This window comes from Harpia harpyja, chromosome 14, assembly GCF_026419915.1.
Source record: "Harpia harpyja isolate bHarHar1 chromosome 14, bHarHar1 primary haplotype, whole genome shotgun sequence".
Lineage (NCBI taxonomy): Eukaryota > Metazoa > Chordata > Aves > Accipitriformes > Accipitridae > Harpia > Harpia harpyja.
Genome location: NC_068953.1, coordinates 38,387,812 through 38,406,409, shown reverse-complemented (window position 1 = coordinate 38,406,409; position 18,598 = coordinate 38,387,812). Strand labels below are relative to the sequence as shown.

Here is an 18,598-nt window from a genome sequence, read left to right as displayed (position 1 = left end):
CTAGCTCCTGTCCTATTATAGCACACAGCAATATTGAAGTGTAGCCGTATCCTAGCCACGTTTAGCTGTGTAAATATTACTCTTACCATACCTATCACCTGAGCTACCAAACTTCATGTTCAGCTGGGTTTCTGGTTTTAGGCGCTCTTCATTACACAATGTCTGGGCAACATCTTGCCAGTCCAGGCAAGAAAGGGACTTCCTCGGCTTCAGCCTGCTCCCGTTGAGTGCGAGACAGCTGAGCTGTCCAGCAGGCAACACTCGGTGCTTCCCAGCAGCTTTTCTACCAATTTTTTAAGAGCGATGTGATGACTATGCTACTCCAGTGACAGTGTTACATACACTCTTCTTTCTGCCACTCTGGGAAAAAAAATGTTCAATCTTTGGAAGATGTACTATAACTAGCGGCTGATTTGTCACATGAGATTCTGAGTAGGGGAAGAGTGGAAATTAGAGAAGAGTGGTTTTTCCTCTATCTTGGTCTCTGATTTAGATCGGCTTCTGAGGCAGTATTCATTTCTGGGAGAAGAGTGATGCTTTGGGGTTGAGATTTTTGCAATGGGAGCAACCTTTTGGGGCAGTGAATGCCTGTATTTCAACGTTAGTGTAGATGTTTAAAGGTGGCCAGTTACACTGACAGTATGCCCAGATGTCATATTCCTGAATTCTCTGCTACTGAGAAGCTGAACTGCAAATCTTCAGACATCTTTTATCATTAACAGAAGGGCAAAAAAATTAAAATGTAAACCACAAAATAAATCTGGTAAATAAAGATAGAACTGAAGAAGAAATATGAACCCCCTGTGTAGTAGGTATAACTCATTCTTACTGCCAGTTCAAAATCAGTCATAGCAGGAGAATTTAATGATACCATTGTTTAGTGAAATTAGACTTGACACTAGCCAGTTACCTTTTATTTCGGTTGGTTAAGATTTGCAATTGTTTGACACTCATTAGAAATCACAGTATCCTGTTTTAAGGGCAGGCAAATTAAGATTCCCTCTCTCTCTGTACAAGATTACTCATCACACCACAGCTACATGCTAATTGGAAACTAACTACTGAATGAGCAGGTCTTACACAAGCTGTCATCTGAGCATGTCAGGTAATGTACCAGAGGTGATCTCGCAAAGAATTTGGTCATGCACACAACAGCTAAGAAAAAACTGTTGAAAGAAATTAACAGTACAATAACTTATCAGATGCAAAAATAATTATTAATCCTTAACGATCCTGGTAATTTCTTTATGGGAATTCACCTGACCTTCTGTTTACTTCAGTGCCTCCAGCGTGAGAACACATGGTTCCCTACCTGAACCTCAGCCCCAGCTTTTTTTAATTCAGAACCTGCCACTGAGTTAGAGCCAAGCCAGGCTTCCAGGGAAAAGACCTCTGAAGGCTGCACTCAAAAGACAACAGGGTAAGCTGCTAGCTCCAAGCCGTACCACCTTCCATCTCCTGCTAGAGAAAATCTTGTTTAGCTAAATGAGAACAGAGTGGAATGGGGGAAAATTTTAGCTAATTCTTGCAAAAAAGTTGTGTACTGCAAAGGGCTGTCCAGGAAGCATCATGAGGTCTGGCAGGGAGATAAGTGGATGCGGAGAGAAGCTTCCTAGCGGTTACACCTGCATGAGGAAGCAGCAAGGTGTGGTAGAAGCAGATCTGGGGAGTGAAATGTTTGGTGCTGCTCCACTATATGCTTTCTGGGGAATTTACTTGGGATACGTCTGAGCTGGCTCCATGGCTTGGAACATTCAATAGCAGCTGGGATGTGTTGTGTGGGTCTTTGGAGCTCATCTTGTCATTTAGTTTTGTCTGAAAGGAATACAATTCTGCAGCGTGGACCTAAATGTAGTAAGTGGGGAAGGTTAGCAGAGTCACCTCAAAAGGGCTGTCCTGCTCCAAAATAAAGCAAACACCAATACAGCTGTAGGAGAGTTTGCAGGAAGCTGGTCAGACGAGCCCCTCATTCCTGGAAATAGCTAATGGAAGTTAATCTGAACATGCACAGCCTATTTTATTGGTTTTGTAACATGTTCACTCTGAAATGCTTTTGTTCCAGGGCAGCGATACTTTGCAATCAGGAGGTTGCTTGTTTTGTGATTAGCATTGCTGTTGCCCTTGAGGGAAGGGATGGCACTGTCTGGACAGGCTTTGGATCCATCAAGGAAACTTGTATCTGGTACTCCACCCGACATCCAGTCTACAAGTGGAAAAGTTGCCTGGTTCCCACTGATGACTTTGGATTTAGGAGCCAAGAGATGATGTGCTGTGTGGGGCACAGCATCAAATGAGAGTGGTGAGAAGTGTAGTTCACCCACTAGCTGTGATAAGAGTTTCCAGCCGCAGTTTGGCAGGAAGATGTACAGGTAAGATTAGCTTTATCAGTTTATTCTCTGCAGTGCATTCATTTTTTATCTAGAAAATACACTCCTTGTATGACACTGCCCAAGTCTATGTGTTCCTTGCATATTCAAACAGAAGATGAATTTTCACTTCTGACAGTTCAGCTTGCAAAACCAATGGAGAGATGGAAAAAAGACCCTTCTGCATCAGTGTGATGATTGATCACTTTCTATTTTTGCTCAGATGCCAGGTCTGGATTTGAAATAGAAAAGTAGTATACTATTTTATGGAGTTACTGTAGGAGGGGGCCCTGAAGGAAGAATGTAGAGTGCTGTAAGACGGGGCTGGAGAGATCAGACAGGAACCAGGAGAACAAAAGCCGCCACTGTTAAGAGATCTGGGAGTTGGTGTTGGATGAAGCAAGGCCTCCCGCTGTTTCCTTCTTACTGTTGCTGTGGCCAGGCTGGCATCACTGTGCAAGGGGAAATGCAGGCAAAGAGCTAATCTATCGAAACAGAAGGACAGACTTAGCTTGAGAAGATGAGCATGCTGAGCTGGTTTCTGCTCTGTTACACCCTGAAACCTCACTGATATCTGTACAGCTCCCCAGCTGTAACTAGGAGCAGACAGGGGTTCTTTATGCATTTTCTCCAGAGCCAGACTGGTGAGGATTTGGTGAGGACTGGAGAAACTGATACTGAGATTTTCAGCTCAGCAGGAGGGAATCTGTGTTTGCTTAATTTGGGAAGAGACAGTCATATAACTTACAGTATGTAAAGCTTAAGCAGTGGAAGTATCCCCCCGAGCATAGCGTAGAGTTCGAGGCAGCTAGGAAAAGTCTTTCAGGCTGCCTGAGCCTTTCCACAGTGTTTTCTCCATTCCTTCAAATACAAAGAAATGCCTGCTCCGAACAGTTTGTGCAAGAACTAGACTCCAGTCTAGTAATCTAGGGATTACAACAGCCATGTTTAGTCTAACTGCCTATATAATTTCTCCCAGAATATGAGTTAAAGAGTGCCTTCTGAAAAACAGCTAATCTTGAAATTTCACCTTCACTGCTGTTTCTGTTATGTTTTATTTCAAGGTTAAATTTCTAATTGCCAACTTTTGCAGTTGTCTTGGAAGAGGCATCGTAGTACCTGAAAGCCCCCTCTCACAATTGCCTTCCCCCGTATTAGTGCCTGTAGCAGTAATCAGATCCTGTTTCAGTCACGTCTTTGATAAGCTGACAGGTTTGGGCTCCTTCAGAAGCACGCTGGACAGCTTCTGTTTCCCAGCTCCAGGGTCATTTTCTGGCTTTGCCTGAATCGCTTCTGTATTTTCTCTTCCTCCATGAAGGAAGGAACATAGCCTGAACATGGCTTTCCAGCAGATTGTCGCTGGAGCTGCGTATGAGAAGGAATGCTTCCTGCTGGGGTCTGCGATTGCCCTTTCTAAACACCAAGGGATCAGAGGAGTCCCTTTATGGCAGCTTTAGGGCTACAGCAGATCGCTGTGATGTCCTCTGAGTCCTTTTCAAAGCAACTCCTTTCCAAGGCAGTGTCCTGTAAGTGTAACCTGCATTTCTGGTTTCAGATGTCTTACCTTGCATTTGACTTATTAAATCATGTTTCATTGGAGTGTGGCCAACTCTCAGTTATTTCAGATTGCTGTATATTGATAGTCCAGTCCTGCTTGTTGTTTCCCTACCACCAATCTTGTTGGCATCTGCAAACTTTGCCACAACAAGGATTTATATAGCGTCATTTAGATCATTGATAAAAATACTGAATGAAATGGTAATGGGAGTTTCACTCTTCTTTTATCCCAGATACTTCTACCCAGTGTAATACTGCTGTACATTTATTGAATTGTGGCTATTGGAACATCCAGTAAATATGCCTTTGAAGAATAGCCAGTTTCCAGGAATGCTTTCCACCTTAAATGTATATTCCCAGTCCATTATGCTACTACCTGAGGTTAAGGCTTGGGAAAATAGAAATGTTAAATGCATAGGTGTGTGCGTCACTGCCCGGTGCCAGATTGTTTGCACAAGTGTAACCAGATCATGCCCTGTGGTATCTAGGCAACTTGCCGGTTTTTAGATCAGGAGTTAACTCTTTGGCCTTCAGAGGTCCAGCAGAAGGTTTTCCCATGCAGATTGCAGCAGTTTCTGGGCTGAAGGCATTATTGTTCCTGAAGAACTTTTGTTCCTGGCTTTAGGAGATGTCTAGGAGCTAGCTTCTGGGTTGAAGCTCACCACAATAATGCAACTTTGCTTCATGCCATCATGTGGAGAGGAAGTGACAGCCATGCTGGACATACATTCTCCTTGCGGTGGTGCCCACGTTGTAAAACAGTGTTAATACACATTTTGAATGTTTCTTTTCAGCTACCAACCTGGATCTCAGTGGGGAACAGGACTGCTCTGATTGCCATGGACTGAGCTGGATCTGCAAGCTTATCCAGAGCCAGTCCAGGTGCCCATAGGTAGGTGCCAGCATTCCCAGCACAGCAGTGCAGGACCTGTTCTGCAGTGCTCAGTCTGTCTCTGAAACTAAGGGAGTTTCAGACTCTGTAACAGCTGTGAACAGGGAGGGCACCAATGTGGCGGAAAGATACCTTTGCCCTCCCTCAAGTTTTGTGGGTTGTTGGGGACCTCTAACAGATGCAGCCCAGGAGCTCATTTAGATCCCAGGTTGTGAGGGGTGCAAACCCAGGTAATTGTTTATAAATATCCCTTCGCCTCTAAATCTAAAGTCAGAGCAGTTATCACCTGGGATAGGTGGAGGTGTTGGCATGGTAGGATCTGCACCTTTTGTAGACCTTCCTAAGAGGGGAGGTTCACTGTTGCAGGTGGGGACAAAGACAGCTCTTCTGACAGCGATTGTGTAGCAAATATCTTTACAAAACTGCATGTCAGAATCTCAGAACTGCTCAGAGTGCCCCAGCCAAATATCCCCAGGCTGGTACAGCAGAGCATGAAGGAAATCGTTGATATTCAGAACTTGGTCTTTAGCTACACAGGACCTGAAAGCACGGGCATGTTTGTACCTCTGGGGAGAGAGGTACAAGGAAGCAGGGCAGCCTTTGACACAGTAACAGGAGCATTCCCTTGCAGAGCTGGAGGCAGAATCGTTGTTATTAAAAAAAGGTGCCTTGGCCTTCAGGGAGACATTTGAGCTGCTCTGGTTTGCAGACCCCTGGGTCTTGAGACCTGAACTCACGGTGGGGTTGGCTCAGCACAACAGACTCTGAAGGACAGTTATGGCTGGGGAGCTCTGGTGCTGCCAGCAGGAAAAGGTCATGTAAAATAAATAAAAGAGAGTCCCTTTGACAGAAATTGAGGAATACTTCTGACTGTACACAAATATCGTCCAACTGCTTAATTTCAGGCCTATTGCTCATGGCATACAGGCAGGAGAAAATAAGAAGGGAAGGTGACTAAAGGTAGCTCCTTCTACATTCAGCTCAGTGGAACCTGGGAAAGCTTTGGGCAGCCTATCCCCCATCTCTGTCTGCTTTTCATTATTATTTTTATAGCTAGAAATAAGAACTTTATTGGCTTTATTCATCTCCTGTCAGATGCCCAGTCAACATCTGGCAATACAGCAATTCCCAGAAAGTGCTGTCCTAGTGAGATCCAGTGGAGCAGGAGGTGCTGAGGAAGGTCTCCATCCCCCCTGCCATCCCTGACTGCCCTTTTAATTATCTTCCCAGCCAAAGTAGGATGTATACCCCCACCTCACCCTTGCTGCCTGCCTGGATTTCAGAGCACCAGGCTCCTGGGAGCTCCTGTGGTTGGAAGGCACCTGAGAAAACATCTAGGGCATGGAGGATAGCGGCAGGAGGAGCAAAGCGGGAGACAGGGCGTCCTAAAACTGCTCCTGGATCCATAGAACTGATAGTGAGGGACTGCATCCTTTCCCAGGGCTGGGGTAGGCCACTGCATGGGAAGGAGATTTGACAAATGGATCAGAAAGGAGCTGTGGACCATGTGCAGTGCCTGGCCAGTGTAAGAGGGACACACAGGGCAGGACAGAGGAGCTCAGCTTGCCCTCCTCCCATATGCCCTTGTTTGGATTTGCACAGGACTCAGAACTTACGCATAAAAATGCAGGGATCCTTCCTGAAGGGTTTTTGATAGAGTTTCCTGCAGGTTAGAGGATTTTAAGATCTAGCAGAAAATTGAATAGAGAGGAACACATTTTTATTTACTTCCGTGCATATTGGTCTCATAATAAAATTCAGGTGTAACAAGCCAGAGGCGAGTTCTGTTCTATTCGGAGATTAGCAGTTGCTCCAGCAGGTCCAGCAGGTTCCCTGTCAGATCCCTGGGCTCCCACAGTGGATGTCTTGAGCCCCCTTTTCCCACATGGTCCCGCCCTGACTTATCCCTCAGGTGTGGGTGGCTTAGTTTGTGCTGAATTGTGGTACCTGGCTTTCCACATCTTGGTTTTTCTTTGCTCCATATCTCCTAGATTAAAGCTCCAGCCAGTCAGTCAGGGCAGTTCCTCCCTCTTCTCTGCTAGAGTCTTCTCCCCAAATTTTGGTCTTTTTTTGCTGACCACCTCCATGGGAAGTTCCCTCCTGTTCCTGTGGCACTTTTGTCACTCCGGTCGCTCTCCTCTCCCAGAGAGGCTGCTGCCCAGTTCTGTTATGTGCTCTTCTGCCCACATATCCTCCTCAGGCTCTGCGGCCCCTCTACGACCTCTTCCCATACCTCTACCCTGAGACAGCATCTAACCAAGGCCACTTTGTGGCTTCAACTGTTTTTGTCACCTAGTGCCTGAGGGGCCTTTGCACTTTGGTGCCCATGAAGAGAGCAGAGTGGGTTCCCCCTTCCTCCTGCCCAGAAGTGGAGCTTCTCGGGGAGAAGGTAGCCAGGGCAGATGGGGTACATCTTTTCCCTCCTCATGCCAGAGCTCAGCTGGGCCAACTGCCCTCTTGGTCTTGGCTGTTCTCCCTGGAGTAGCAAACCCTGCTGGGAAACAAGGACACAAACTCTTGTAGCCCTCAGCGATACTGGGTGCCTGCAGCCTGGTCCCATCCTGGCCATTTTTGGAGCATGCAATCTTCTCAAATGCTCTGTCAAGTCCCCAGAGCTGGGTATCTCTGGTTGTCCTCAGCTCCAAATTCGCAGTGAGAGATACGGATCATTTAGAGAAAGGGTCCTGGCCGAACTGCCTAATCAGATGCCCACTCATGTGAGCAAATGCCACCAGTGGGAGCTGAGGCATCATAATCCAGCCCATAATGCTCCTTTAAAGACATTTCAGCAGCTCAATTAAGTTTCCACTTGTGTGTTTTCTTTTTCCCCCCTTTGCTTTCATGGTCATTTAAAACAAATAAAGTGAGCAGAACATGGCAGCGTGATAACCACCATTTAATTCCCTTCCCACGGGTCTCCAGATTATATGGTGATTCAGTGGCAGCAGGGGGAACATTTACGGAAAGGGAGGCGGGAGCTTCCCACAGGGACGACAGCTCACAAACCAGGGCCCCCAAGCATCTCGGAGGAAATACATGCCTCGGGTTTTCCTTTTAAATACGATGGAAATGGTGAATGCAGCGCCAGAGTCCAGGCCTTGAAACAGAAGCGGCCACCCGCTCCCCCACTTTTGTGGCGTCCCCATTCTCATTGCATGTCTCACTGCCCTCGTTGTTCTCACATTGTGAAGTGTGGACGAAGACCAATGTTCAGGATACATTTCACGCTTCTGTGCAAACACAATATGAGATGAAGAATTCATACCCTTAGACAAGGAGACGAGAGTGTATTTTCTCATAATAAGGAAAAGCAGCCAGATTGGAGCCTGCCAATTTCTCTTCAATGCTCCCGACTTCCCTAGGAAGTTCAAACAAGCCTATGCTTTTAAACAGGCAGAGAGAAGTATATTATATTTAAAAAAAAAACAAACAACAAAACCCCCACAAATCCTTTTGGATCTTTTTTGCATTATTCTCCCAAGCTCTGTCTTGGTAGGTGACTTTACCAGCTCTCCCCCATTTGATCTGCTGGGACTGCAGTGGTGGCAAAGGAGAATACCATGTGTTTTATGTGTTTGCGAACAATTAATAGTAGTACCGCGTTTCACTGGAACAGCATGTAAAACGCACCCCAGGAGGGGAAAAAATAACAACTAACCAGACTGTTAAGCAGTCCGGAGCTTTTGCTGTCCTGTAGGAAAACACAATGTGGGGATTTGCTTATTCATCAGCAGCAGTAAATAACGGGCGCTCACCTTGAGCTCTCCTTCAGCCACTTCTTCTCCACAGCCTCTGTGCTAGCAAAAAAGGAAATATTTACTGTAGTTTGGATGACAAATTGTGTTTTTATAGCTGTTCAAATTTTAGCTTTTGTTTTCTCCCTAAAAAGCGCTGTTTTCGTAGCTTTAGCTTTGTCTTCCCCAGCATCAAAAGCCTCTGCCTGGAGTGCATTCTGCCAGTCTGACACTGAAAATTAGTCCCGAACAATTTGTCTGAACCTGTCAACCCCACATCATAGCCACGCATTGTGCATGCAGGTGGTTTGGTCTGGGAAGGACGCATAATGCACGTTACTCATTTAATACATTTATAATCTAATCTCTCAGAACAGCACCATCAGCAGTTTTTCTTGCCCCTTGTGCAGTACATTGAGACACATTTCCATCCCTGTGCCCATGCCAGGAGGAGGTACTGGCTCACCCAGCACCGGGGTGGATGGCTCCCAATTCCCTTCAGCAAAGGCTACACCGGTGTCGGCTCCCCTGTGCCGCCTCCTGCCTGCGCCTCTGCCTGCCCTGGCAAGGCAGGACCCATGTCTTGAAGAGTGGCCGTCTGTCCTCTGAGCCCCTGGAGCCCACGGCCTCTTCACCTGGGCTCAGACCAAGAGCGTCTGCCTGACAGCTCCAGCTGCACTGGGAGTCTCCGGCATGTGCCTCACCGTCGAAGGTTCACAGCACCCCTTCTTTTCATCCAGACATCGAGACTTTCCATCGATCTCGCACAAGCTGAGTCTAAGCCTGGAGGCACAGAGGTTACAGAGCTTTTTTCCCCCAACCATCTGTGCTTGAGAGTCATCCTGTCTCGTATCTTGTATAATTTTCCAGTAGGGAAGAGACAGGCTGGGCGGCATGAACTGGAGACTGCCGTGTGCCTTGGAAGTCCCGACAAGCCACGAGTGTCCAGGACCTGCCGAAGCATGTTGACCAGGAGAGCTGCAGACACTGGATTCCTAAAACCTGTGCTTTACCTAACACCTTCATAAAGTTTCCTGAATTAAAATGATTCAGGAAACGCATTTTCAGACTGTCAGTGAGATGCATTTATCACTCCCCTGAATATGCACCAGATTGTTAATGCTTCGGGCCAAATACCATGTCTTTTTTAATGCCTACAAAATGTAGTGCATGTTGCTGGCTCTATATTTATAATAATTATAAAAGTAACGGGAGTAGCTGCATTCCTATAGGCTAGAAATGGCCAGGCACAGACAGAAAAAAATGATTCATTGTTGCAATTAATGCTTGAGCTTGCACCTGTGATTAATTAGCCTGGCGATAGCGCTATGCAAAAGATCAGGGTGAGAATTAATAGGGAGACAAGCACCGACTTTTAAGATGGTTAGACTACTATTTAGTGCTCTTTCCTTGGGCTGCCTCTGCCCGTTTAATTAAAGGCAATGGCACAGGCTTCCTACGCACCAATAGACCCATAGGCAGCTGGTGCAGAATATTTATATAACAGTGTTCGGTAGAAAACTTCAAAATTAAATTCCCATCCAGGTCTCTAAATATAGTTTTGAAATGTCAGAGATGCTAAGAAGAATGCTGGCGCCGGATGGGATCGCTGTCAGGAAGAGGCAATAGCGTGCCAGATTTATACTGGTCTAAATACACAGGTGACTTTTCAGCTCTTGTTTTTAAGGGAGCCTAAAACGCTTTGATGGACATACTTCATCTGGTGGAAGGCAGAGAAACCAACAGGCACACATGCTACAGATTTGTACACCTGTAGGTGTCTGTTGCAGATCCCTGCAGGCAGCCGTGTGCTTGGATTAAAGCTGTTTTAAGTGTGATCCAGCGCTGCCGACGGGTTGGGCGAGCGCCAGGGTTTAGGTGTGATGGCTGCAGGGGGCCAGGGCAGGAATTGTGGGGCTTTAAGCAGAACCCAGTATGTCATTCCCCTGTGATGATGTGTCCCCCCTCATCTGCAGCCTGGCACACTGTAAATGACATCAGTGTACAAATGTCATCTTGATGTTTCCTCCTCAGAGATACCACCGAGTGTCAATAAGCAGGGAGAGGGTCTGGAGAAGAGAGTGTGGACGGCTGCAGACTGATCAGATGCTAACGGAGAGAAGAAGGATGAAAGATGTTCCACTGAGATCTGCCCAGGGAAAAGCTCTCTGGAAAGGGCTTTAGCACCTTTCCTGGAGCATCACGTCAGCGGCAGGGCTGCGGTTTGCCTCTCTTAAACAACCTTTTGCTGACTTTGATCTCACAAGGTATTTCTTCTCCTCCCATCCTCCTTTTCCTCCAAGTGCACCAGTCGGTGAGGAACAGCTTTGCTCTTTTTTAATAGGTGACTTTGATGGGTGAGATGGAGCAGGGGCAGCTCCAAGAGCCTGCAAGTTCCTGTGAAGCACCAACCTTTTAAGGTGAGCCCTGTTGGCAAAGTTTCTCTTCGAGGTTTTATCCATCACTCCTTCTGCTGGCTCATTATCTTTCCCTTCCGCATGTTTGTGCCTCCCACCACCCCAATTCATTTTTCCCAGTTGCAGCAGATATTGACTGGTTTATATAGATGGGGTTTAACCAGTCCTCCCCCCCCGGCTGCTCCTGAATCACTGACGAGGCCTGTTTGTCTGTTCACACATCAATCTGAAAGCACATGCAAAGTTATATCTTGGCTGACTTAATTGTTAGAAGCTGCAACCCCAATGTCTTTGTAAATAAAATAGTTTAATATCTCATGGGGCATGCCTGGTGGAAAGAGTCGAATAAATACATCAATATGTAAATAGATCCACAAGAGGTGGATGAACTGGGACTTTGCAAAACTGATAAAGCATCTTAGGAGACGTGTTGTCACTACACTTCTTGCATATTCTGATGAAGCAGACAGTAATGCTGGATCTCAGCCCTGGGTTGCGGGAGAGGAAGGGAGGGGGGGGAGAAGTGTGGGCATGAGCACACCGTGACTGAAATTCTTGTATGGATTGATTTGACTTAAATATATTCCAAGGCTGGTCTAATTGCTAGTTTAGTCTCAGGCTTTGATTTTCCTGTTGCTTTCACATCTCTGCTGCTGACTCTTTCCTGCATTTCAAGCAGCCTGATTGGGGGCAGCATCCAGACCAAGCTGAACCTCTGTTAGACTAAAAGAGACGATACCTGTCCTTACTGAACCCTTCCACAAAGCATTTGCAGCAAAGTGGGCATGAGTTAAAGGCAGTGAAGGTCAAACTTTTGCTGGATGGGTGTTTTGCCTGTGTAACAGCATCAGGGGTTATTTTGGAAAACAAAGCACGAAGCTTTTGGGACACCTTGTTCATGATGGGCCTGTGCTGGTGTGACCCTCATCAGAGATCTTCTTAGCAAATTGGGGGAGACCAGTTAAACAAAGCACGGACAGAAGAAGGTGCCGTGACCAATTTGCTCACGCTGACACACCTCCTGCAGGATCCTGCCTGCTGCAGGACTGTCTCTGCAGGCGACAGCCCTTACTTTTTCCTGCTGTGTGTCATGCGCTGTGGTGCCCACCCACGGGAGATGCTGCTCTGCGGCAGCACCGTTGCACTTCCACTGCACAGGTTCAGTTCACAAGCGGCAGCTCTGCCTGCCATGTGTCAGGCAAGGGGAAACCTGTCACCCACCTCGGGCACTTGAGCGCTTCTTTGCCGATTTCCAAGGGCAAGGAGAGGAGGGGAAACCTCCCACCGCGTTGTCTGGGGCACTGCCTCCCTTTCTGTGGGCTGAGCTCCAGCCCTTGTTTTGCAGCGCGCCACGTGGAATTTTATCACCTTCAACAATGAAATCTGTCACCTTCAAGCTGCTTTATTGTAATCTGGGGACTTTTGCCCTGTCCGCTGTAACCCGGCGCTGAGCTCCTGCCACACAGCGCTGCATTCCTCCCCACGCCATCACTAACATCTATCGATCAGGCTCCTCACTGCATCCGACGGTCTCAACTTTAGGGACCACATTTGTACTTGTTTTCTCACTGGGATCAGATCGTTAATTGATCTTCCTTCTTTCTGTTCGCCTTCCTTCAGTCTCGTGTGCATCTCAATACCCTTCTGGTGGCTGCTTCACCTCCCCTCCCAGCCCCCCTCCAATTTGGAGAATAAAAGCCAATCAGATATGCAGTACAGCCAGTATTCAGGAGGTGATCTGATATTTTATAGAAGTACAAATACATGTTTTAAACGACGATGCCTTCATGTTGCATCAGTTATAAAAATACACGTTTGAGTCAGATTAACTGGCGTATCTTCTCTCTGAGAAAGCAATTTAATAGTAAACTCGGGGAATGGCACCTCTTCAGCAGACATGGCTGGGATGTCACAGCTCTTGAAGTGTGTTGTTGTGGGAGACTTTTTTCTGGACAGTTTGGGAAACCTGGTGTGACAGGATGAGATAAATTGACTTTATTAATCTGCATTTATTATATGCTAAAATCAGAATACTTTTGCTTGCTACTTTTCTGTAGCTTCTATTTTAGATGCATTTTTGGTTTAGGGGGCAAGTAGTTTCATCTGAAATGCAGTGATGTACATTTGCATACATATTTGTATGGGCTAATTAAAACCTTACCATCAGAGTTGATTTTCTGCTAATAATTACTATACAGCAAAATGGTTGTAACTTTTTGGAAATGTCTGCTTTGGTGCAGAAATCTGAACTTTTTGTAAAATCATTTGGTCAGATCTTTGCAGTTTAGATTTTCAATGAATAATCAATGTTTGCAACAAAAGATTTAAACAAAACAAGGTGTTCATTGAAGTTTCTCTGCAGGAAAAAATCTGTAACGTGTATTATGAAATATAAAGAGGCTTATGTCTTGAGTTTCATTGTGCCACAGCTTATAACAGCCCTTCAGAAGCTTGAAGCAGGTTTTTTTTCATTAAACAAAATGTTGCATTCCCCCTGCTGCATTCATTACAGACAGCATATTGGAAGGTGCCTGTGCCCAGCAGTTCTGGCCTGGAGGGCTGCTCTCATCCATCTCCGTCAATGCTGTGAGTTCTTTCATAAGCAATGGAAATATTTATTTCAAAAGTGGATGCATAAGGGATGACAGCAACATCAGAGGCGTGAGGAACAGCAAAGGGGGAAGCACATTTTTATACATCTGCCCCCTGAGCATCTAAGCAGGGAGATGGCGACTTTGAGAGAGGTCCCTGGTGATTAAGGGTGTAGTTGATGATGGGTGCAGTTCTTCCCCCAAGTCTCCCTCTAGCCAGTGGTCTTAACCCTGACCTATGAGAAGTCCTCCCTCTCTCTCAACTGCCTCTGTGCAGTTGCTTACACACTTGGACATTTTAGGAAATGATAGTGGTCTCTAGGGCTGGGAATACAAGGATTTCCAGCAACACCAGCACAGAGCTGGGGGAAAAATCTCATTACTCAGTGTCCTTTCAATTGTTGGATTTGCCAGAAGTGGGACTTGCAGGCCAGTGCTCCAAAGCATTGCTTCGGCAGCCAGGCAGACTTGGAATAAAGAAATGCTTTAGTCATGTTTTCATTCCCCATGGCCAAGTTCCAATATCCAAAATGGGATTACCAGAAGTGAAATGCAGTTGAGTTTCGCCTCTGCCGACCTTCAGCAGCTGCTGCTCCAGCCCTGGGTCCCTGGAGGGCTCTGGGGATGCACCTCTGTACTGATGTGTCAGTCTGATATTCCTGCCTTAAGCCTGTCCTAAGATGAGACGGCCAACTAACATACCCAACTGCAGAGATTTTGTGACAAGCTGAGGGAAACCTTTCCTCCAACACATACAAATATGTTTTGCAAGGCAAAAATAAGCAGTAATACAAACATCATACTCTTCCCTCCCCCATCTTTTTTTCCCTTCTTTTTCAGGAAAGCAGGAAGAGGCGAGAAAGGATTGACACTTTATCCCACCGAGGGCTTTTTCTAAGATGCCTGCTGGGAACTCTCGCTGTATGTTTCTCTTTAGGTAGTACCTCTTTTGATTTTCTCACTGCCTTGCAAGTCACACTGAGGTGCCTGGAGAAGGTTTTGCTGATTGCTTATGAAATCCATTCTCCCTTGAGGATCTGCTCTTTCCATCTTGATAAACTTTTAATTCTTGCTTTCTAATAACACTGAGGGACTGTGTTTTATGCCTTTATGAGGGTTTTGTGATTGATGTTCATCTGCACTTGCAGGAGACCAGCACCCTCATTTCATTTTTGACAGAACATTGGTACAAGCGCTCTGTATCCTTTTCCCTTCTTAGTCACGTATAAATGAAAGTAAAGCGGATATAATCTGTCCAGATCTGTCAGTCTGGGTCACTTGTACTCTCTCACCATATTATTAAAGTTCTGACACTGTTTCTGTCCAGTGTGGCACATGGGCATGTGTTTAAAGGACACGGTCAGCTTATTTTTGATATTGTTCTGGTATCTTCTTTTTATTCTTGGTTCTGTACAGTAACGTCTGGGATATTTGGAAGTAGCTGCTGTAACTTGGCATGGGAGTAGATTGCTTAAATATTACCTCACAGAGTCAATGTAAATTTATAGCAGATAAGACTTGGACCCCAGAGGCCTTTTTAACCCATTACTGTCTTTTTTCCCATTCCATTCTCTCTGCTCTTTCTGATCTATTATTTCCAGCAGTTTTGAGATGAACATGACTCCTGTTTTATGCTTAGACTGACCTCGTCTGTGATACCGGAACAGTTTCCACAGGGCCAGTAGAGAGATCTTGCACTTACACACATGCATCTATGCACACACAGAGGCACCCACCACTGGTGAAGGGTTTGCCAGTATAGGAAATCCTGGAGGAAAAACGCCCACAATGATGAATTCACAGAAAATACACAAAATACTATACACAGACAGCCAGGGAATATCATTCACCAAACTGTGACACCGTTCTCATAGAGTAAATGCCATTTCCCTTTAAAAATCCATTTTCTTCCCTTAGGAGAAAGGACATTTAGAGTACCTGTACTGAAAGGGAGAAGGTGGAAGAACCTGTGAGCATGCCCTGCTTCCTGTGCCGTTACGCAGATTCTAAACACAGGTTTGGTTATTTCTTACATATATTTATTTTTCCTTTTTTTGCTTTGAAATATCGGCTTGCATTCTCAATGAAGAACAGCTGAGAGATCAGGAAAATGGCTTAAGAATTCAGCGGGCTGTAAGCTATTTGGATTTAAAATAGTGCCTGGGAGAGAGCTTTTTACACTGCCTTGCTAAACAATCCTCCTTCTGTCACCGTCTGAGGTTGCCGTCCTTTGTTTGTCATGATATCGCCTTCCCTCTAACTCTCCAGAGCCTTCAAGGAAAGGAAAAGAAGGTCGAACGAGGCTTCTTTTCTTTTTCATTTTTAAATCCCCTCAAGTCCTCCTTTAAAAAAAAACAACACAACCCTTATGGGCCATCTGCCTTTGGTTTAGTTGTGCTTCTTGGCTTTGTTTCTTCATCATTTCCCCCTCCTTGCCCCTTTGCCAGCACCATTAAGCACTCAGGGAGAGCTGCGCAGAGGCAGCTCAGCATCCCTGGTCTCAGCTACAGCACTTGTGGCATCAGAGCCTGCTCATTTGACTATGGCCAGAGCCATCTCCGCTGCTGCCTACAGAGTCTTTTTTCTTCCCTCTCCCAGGATCCGCAAAAGCAAAGCTGTGGCTGGTCTGCCGGGGGGGTGCAATTCTGGCAGCAAGGCAGAACAAACGGAGCACCCCATTGCTTGCCCCTACGGCTCCCCAGCAAAGGTGGGCAGGCGGTGGTGGGGATCGCTGTCCCGCCACGTGGCGAGACCTCCCGCGCCTCCCTTGGCACCCACCGCCGAGTGGGCAGGTGGCAGAGGGAGGGTCCCATCACGCTCGGATTCCCACTTATTCCCTCTGCAGATGCAGAGACAGGTGGGAGGGAGCGCAGGGGTGTCCCATGGTATAGGCTGGCAGCTCATCCTTTCGCCTTTGATTTGCAGCAAATCGAAGAGAGGGCTACACCAAACGGACGGCTCTCCCAGACGGGCTCAGTGCCACACACGCTGGGGGCAGGTAAGGTGGCCAAGGGGCCCCAACACCTTTTTGTCACAAACCTTGGATCCACGGGAGCTGTGAGCAGGACCCACGTGCTACCCTTAGCTGCAGCTCACCCTTTGCATCCTGCCAAGGAGAATCTGCCTGCAGGACACGCAGGCACGGCTTCTGGAGCGTTTCTAACACCATTTTTGTTCAGAAATTCCTGTTGTTGTTTTTGCTGACCTAAGCGGGCTGTATCTCTTCCAAACGTTTCTGACGTTTCTCACAGAGTAATCTATTAATGTCGCAGACAAGGATTCTGCTGACTTCAGTTTGGCTTCTGTTTCCCATTGGATGGGCTCCTCTCTTTATGGGTGAATGCCTCAAGCCAAAAAGAGAGGGAAAAAACCCTAGCCCCTGAGCTAACTGAAAACAGGCCCAAAGGGAAGTGCTTTCCAGCCACATTGCCTCTCACTGGCTGGCTTCTGTTCTGTGCTTGGGGATGTGCCAGACTTCAGTGCCTCCGTGCTTTTGATTCCTGTTTATCCCTGGCAACATGATTGTCTATAATTATATATAATCTCCCCCTTGTTTACTCTTCTTCCTCCAGGTCTGAATGCAAGCTTGATGGCAACTCTCTGCTCGGTCTGCCAAGGCTCCAGCTCAAAACGGCTTCTCGGCATCCTCCACCTTCTTTTTCAAAAGTAACAAAGCCATTTGATTTTCTCCCACCCCTTCTCCGTGCGCCCCTGCGCTCTTCCCCTCCCCCTCGCTGGCACTGGGGTTATTTATACAGAATGTGGAAACAATTTGCAGGAAAGCGAACAATGTAAGCTGGAGTGAGGGAAGGGAGACAAGTTTATTGTGCACACTCGCAGCCCTAGAAGTGAAACGCTGCTTTTTTGCAGGGGGAAGAGGGAGTGGACTGTTTTCCTTTCTTTCTGCTCCTCTCTTTCAACATCTCGCTGAACCGCTTTCTGTCTTGCCAGAGTTGGGTCCAAACCAGAGCAACCAGATCTGACTGCATGTTTTGGAGGAAGTTCAGGTTGGATCCCTCCCTGCATCACAGCTTGATGAGGCAGTATCTGTGTACTTAATCCTCTTGGAGGTTTTGCTCTCGGATCATTTCTGCTCCTGGATTAGCATTAATGAAGAGCATGTGTGCTTCAGAGGTCCTGATCCAGGCCCTGAGAGCTGCAGCATTGCTAAAGGCAATGTTTTCTGCCTGGGTGTTACACATAGCTATTCCGAAGAACATTTAGGCTGAAAGAGAAGATTCCCTTGGAGTGAACAAAACAGGAACCTTTTGCAAAGTCTAATTTCAGTCTTTCTCCACTCACCCTAAAGATGAGGTTTTCAGAACATCCCAGCACCTTGCTAGCACCAATATGCTTTCTAAATGTGTCTTTGTAAGTCAAGCAGTTTGCTTTAGTGCCCACCAAAGAGCTGAGCTCTGCTGGAGCCTGGGAACGAAGCACTTGTGGTTCTCGGGTGCAGGGTATAAGCCATGGGAAGCTGAACCAGCATTTGATTTTGTACTGTTGAGCAGGTCTGAGGTCTTCAGATCTCGCTCTGCCCTGGGCTCAATTACTGTGAAGTCCTCAAAAAGAAGTAGTCCAAACCCACACATCTTTTGGGGAGGGATGTTGGTGTTGCAGAGGCAAGGAAATGTTCTCCGCAGGTTGCACATCCGAGCAGAGTGGCTGCTTTGGCAAGCTCCTCCCTTCCCGGGAGCTTGCAGCCTCTTTTCTCAATAGCCTCAAGACCTGGGACGTGATCTGTGCAAGTTGTGCTGAGCTGGTAGGGCAAGGGCCAGGAAGCTGCCAACTGGCACATCATGTTGCTCTCTAAACTGGGCAAAATTTCTGGCCGTGAACTGGTGTAGCAGATAAACTGTGATCTGATGGCACAGAGGGACAGTTAGAAGGAACCTGTAGTGGGCTATTCCTCCCTGAGATGTTGCATCTTCTCCACCTTCCAGTACTTACTGCTCCTTCTTAGTCTTTGTCCATACACAAAGTGTGAACTGTCAGTGTATGTTTGTTCTGTAAAATGCCCCATCTGCTCTGCCACACGGAA

At 46.7% G+C, this 18,598-nt stretch overlaps 3 long non-coding RNA genes across 3 annotated transcripts; 2 read left to right on the top strand and 1 right to left on the bottom strand.

Moving 5' to 3' along the window:
- The first annotated feature begins 4,737 nt into the window (after positions 1-4,737).
- Positions 4,738-13,551, top strand: LOC128151244 (uncharacterized). Its single transcript, XR_008238309.1, has 4 exons — positions 4,738-4,815; positions 10,584-10,816; positions 10,894-10,969; positions 13,479-13,551. It is a non-coding gene; the product is annotated as an uncharacterized LOC128151244 (long non-coding RNA).
- On the bottom strand, positions 12,792-15,295 carry LOC128151243 (uncharacterized). The gene is made up of 2 exons (XR_008238308.1): positions 15,203-15,295; positions 12,792-12,932 (listed from the first exon to the last, which is right to left on the bottom strand). It is a non-coding gene; the product is annotated as an uncharacterized LOC128151243 (long non-coding RNA).
- A 208-nt stretch (positions 15,296-15,503) lies between these two features.
- LOC128150589 (uncharacterized) lies at positions 15,504-17,234 on the top strand. Its single transcript, XR_008238109.1, has 3 exons — positions 15,504-15,573; positions 16,483-16,555; positions 17,130-17,234. It is a non-coding gene; the product is annotated as an uncharacterized LOC128150589 (long non-coding RNA).
- Positions 17,235-18,598: the final 1,364 nt, after the last annotated feature.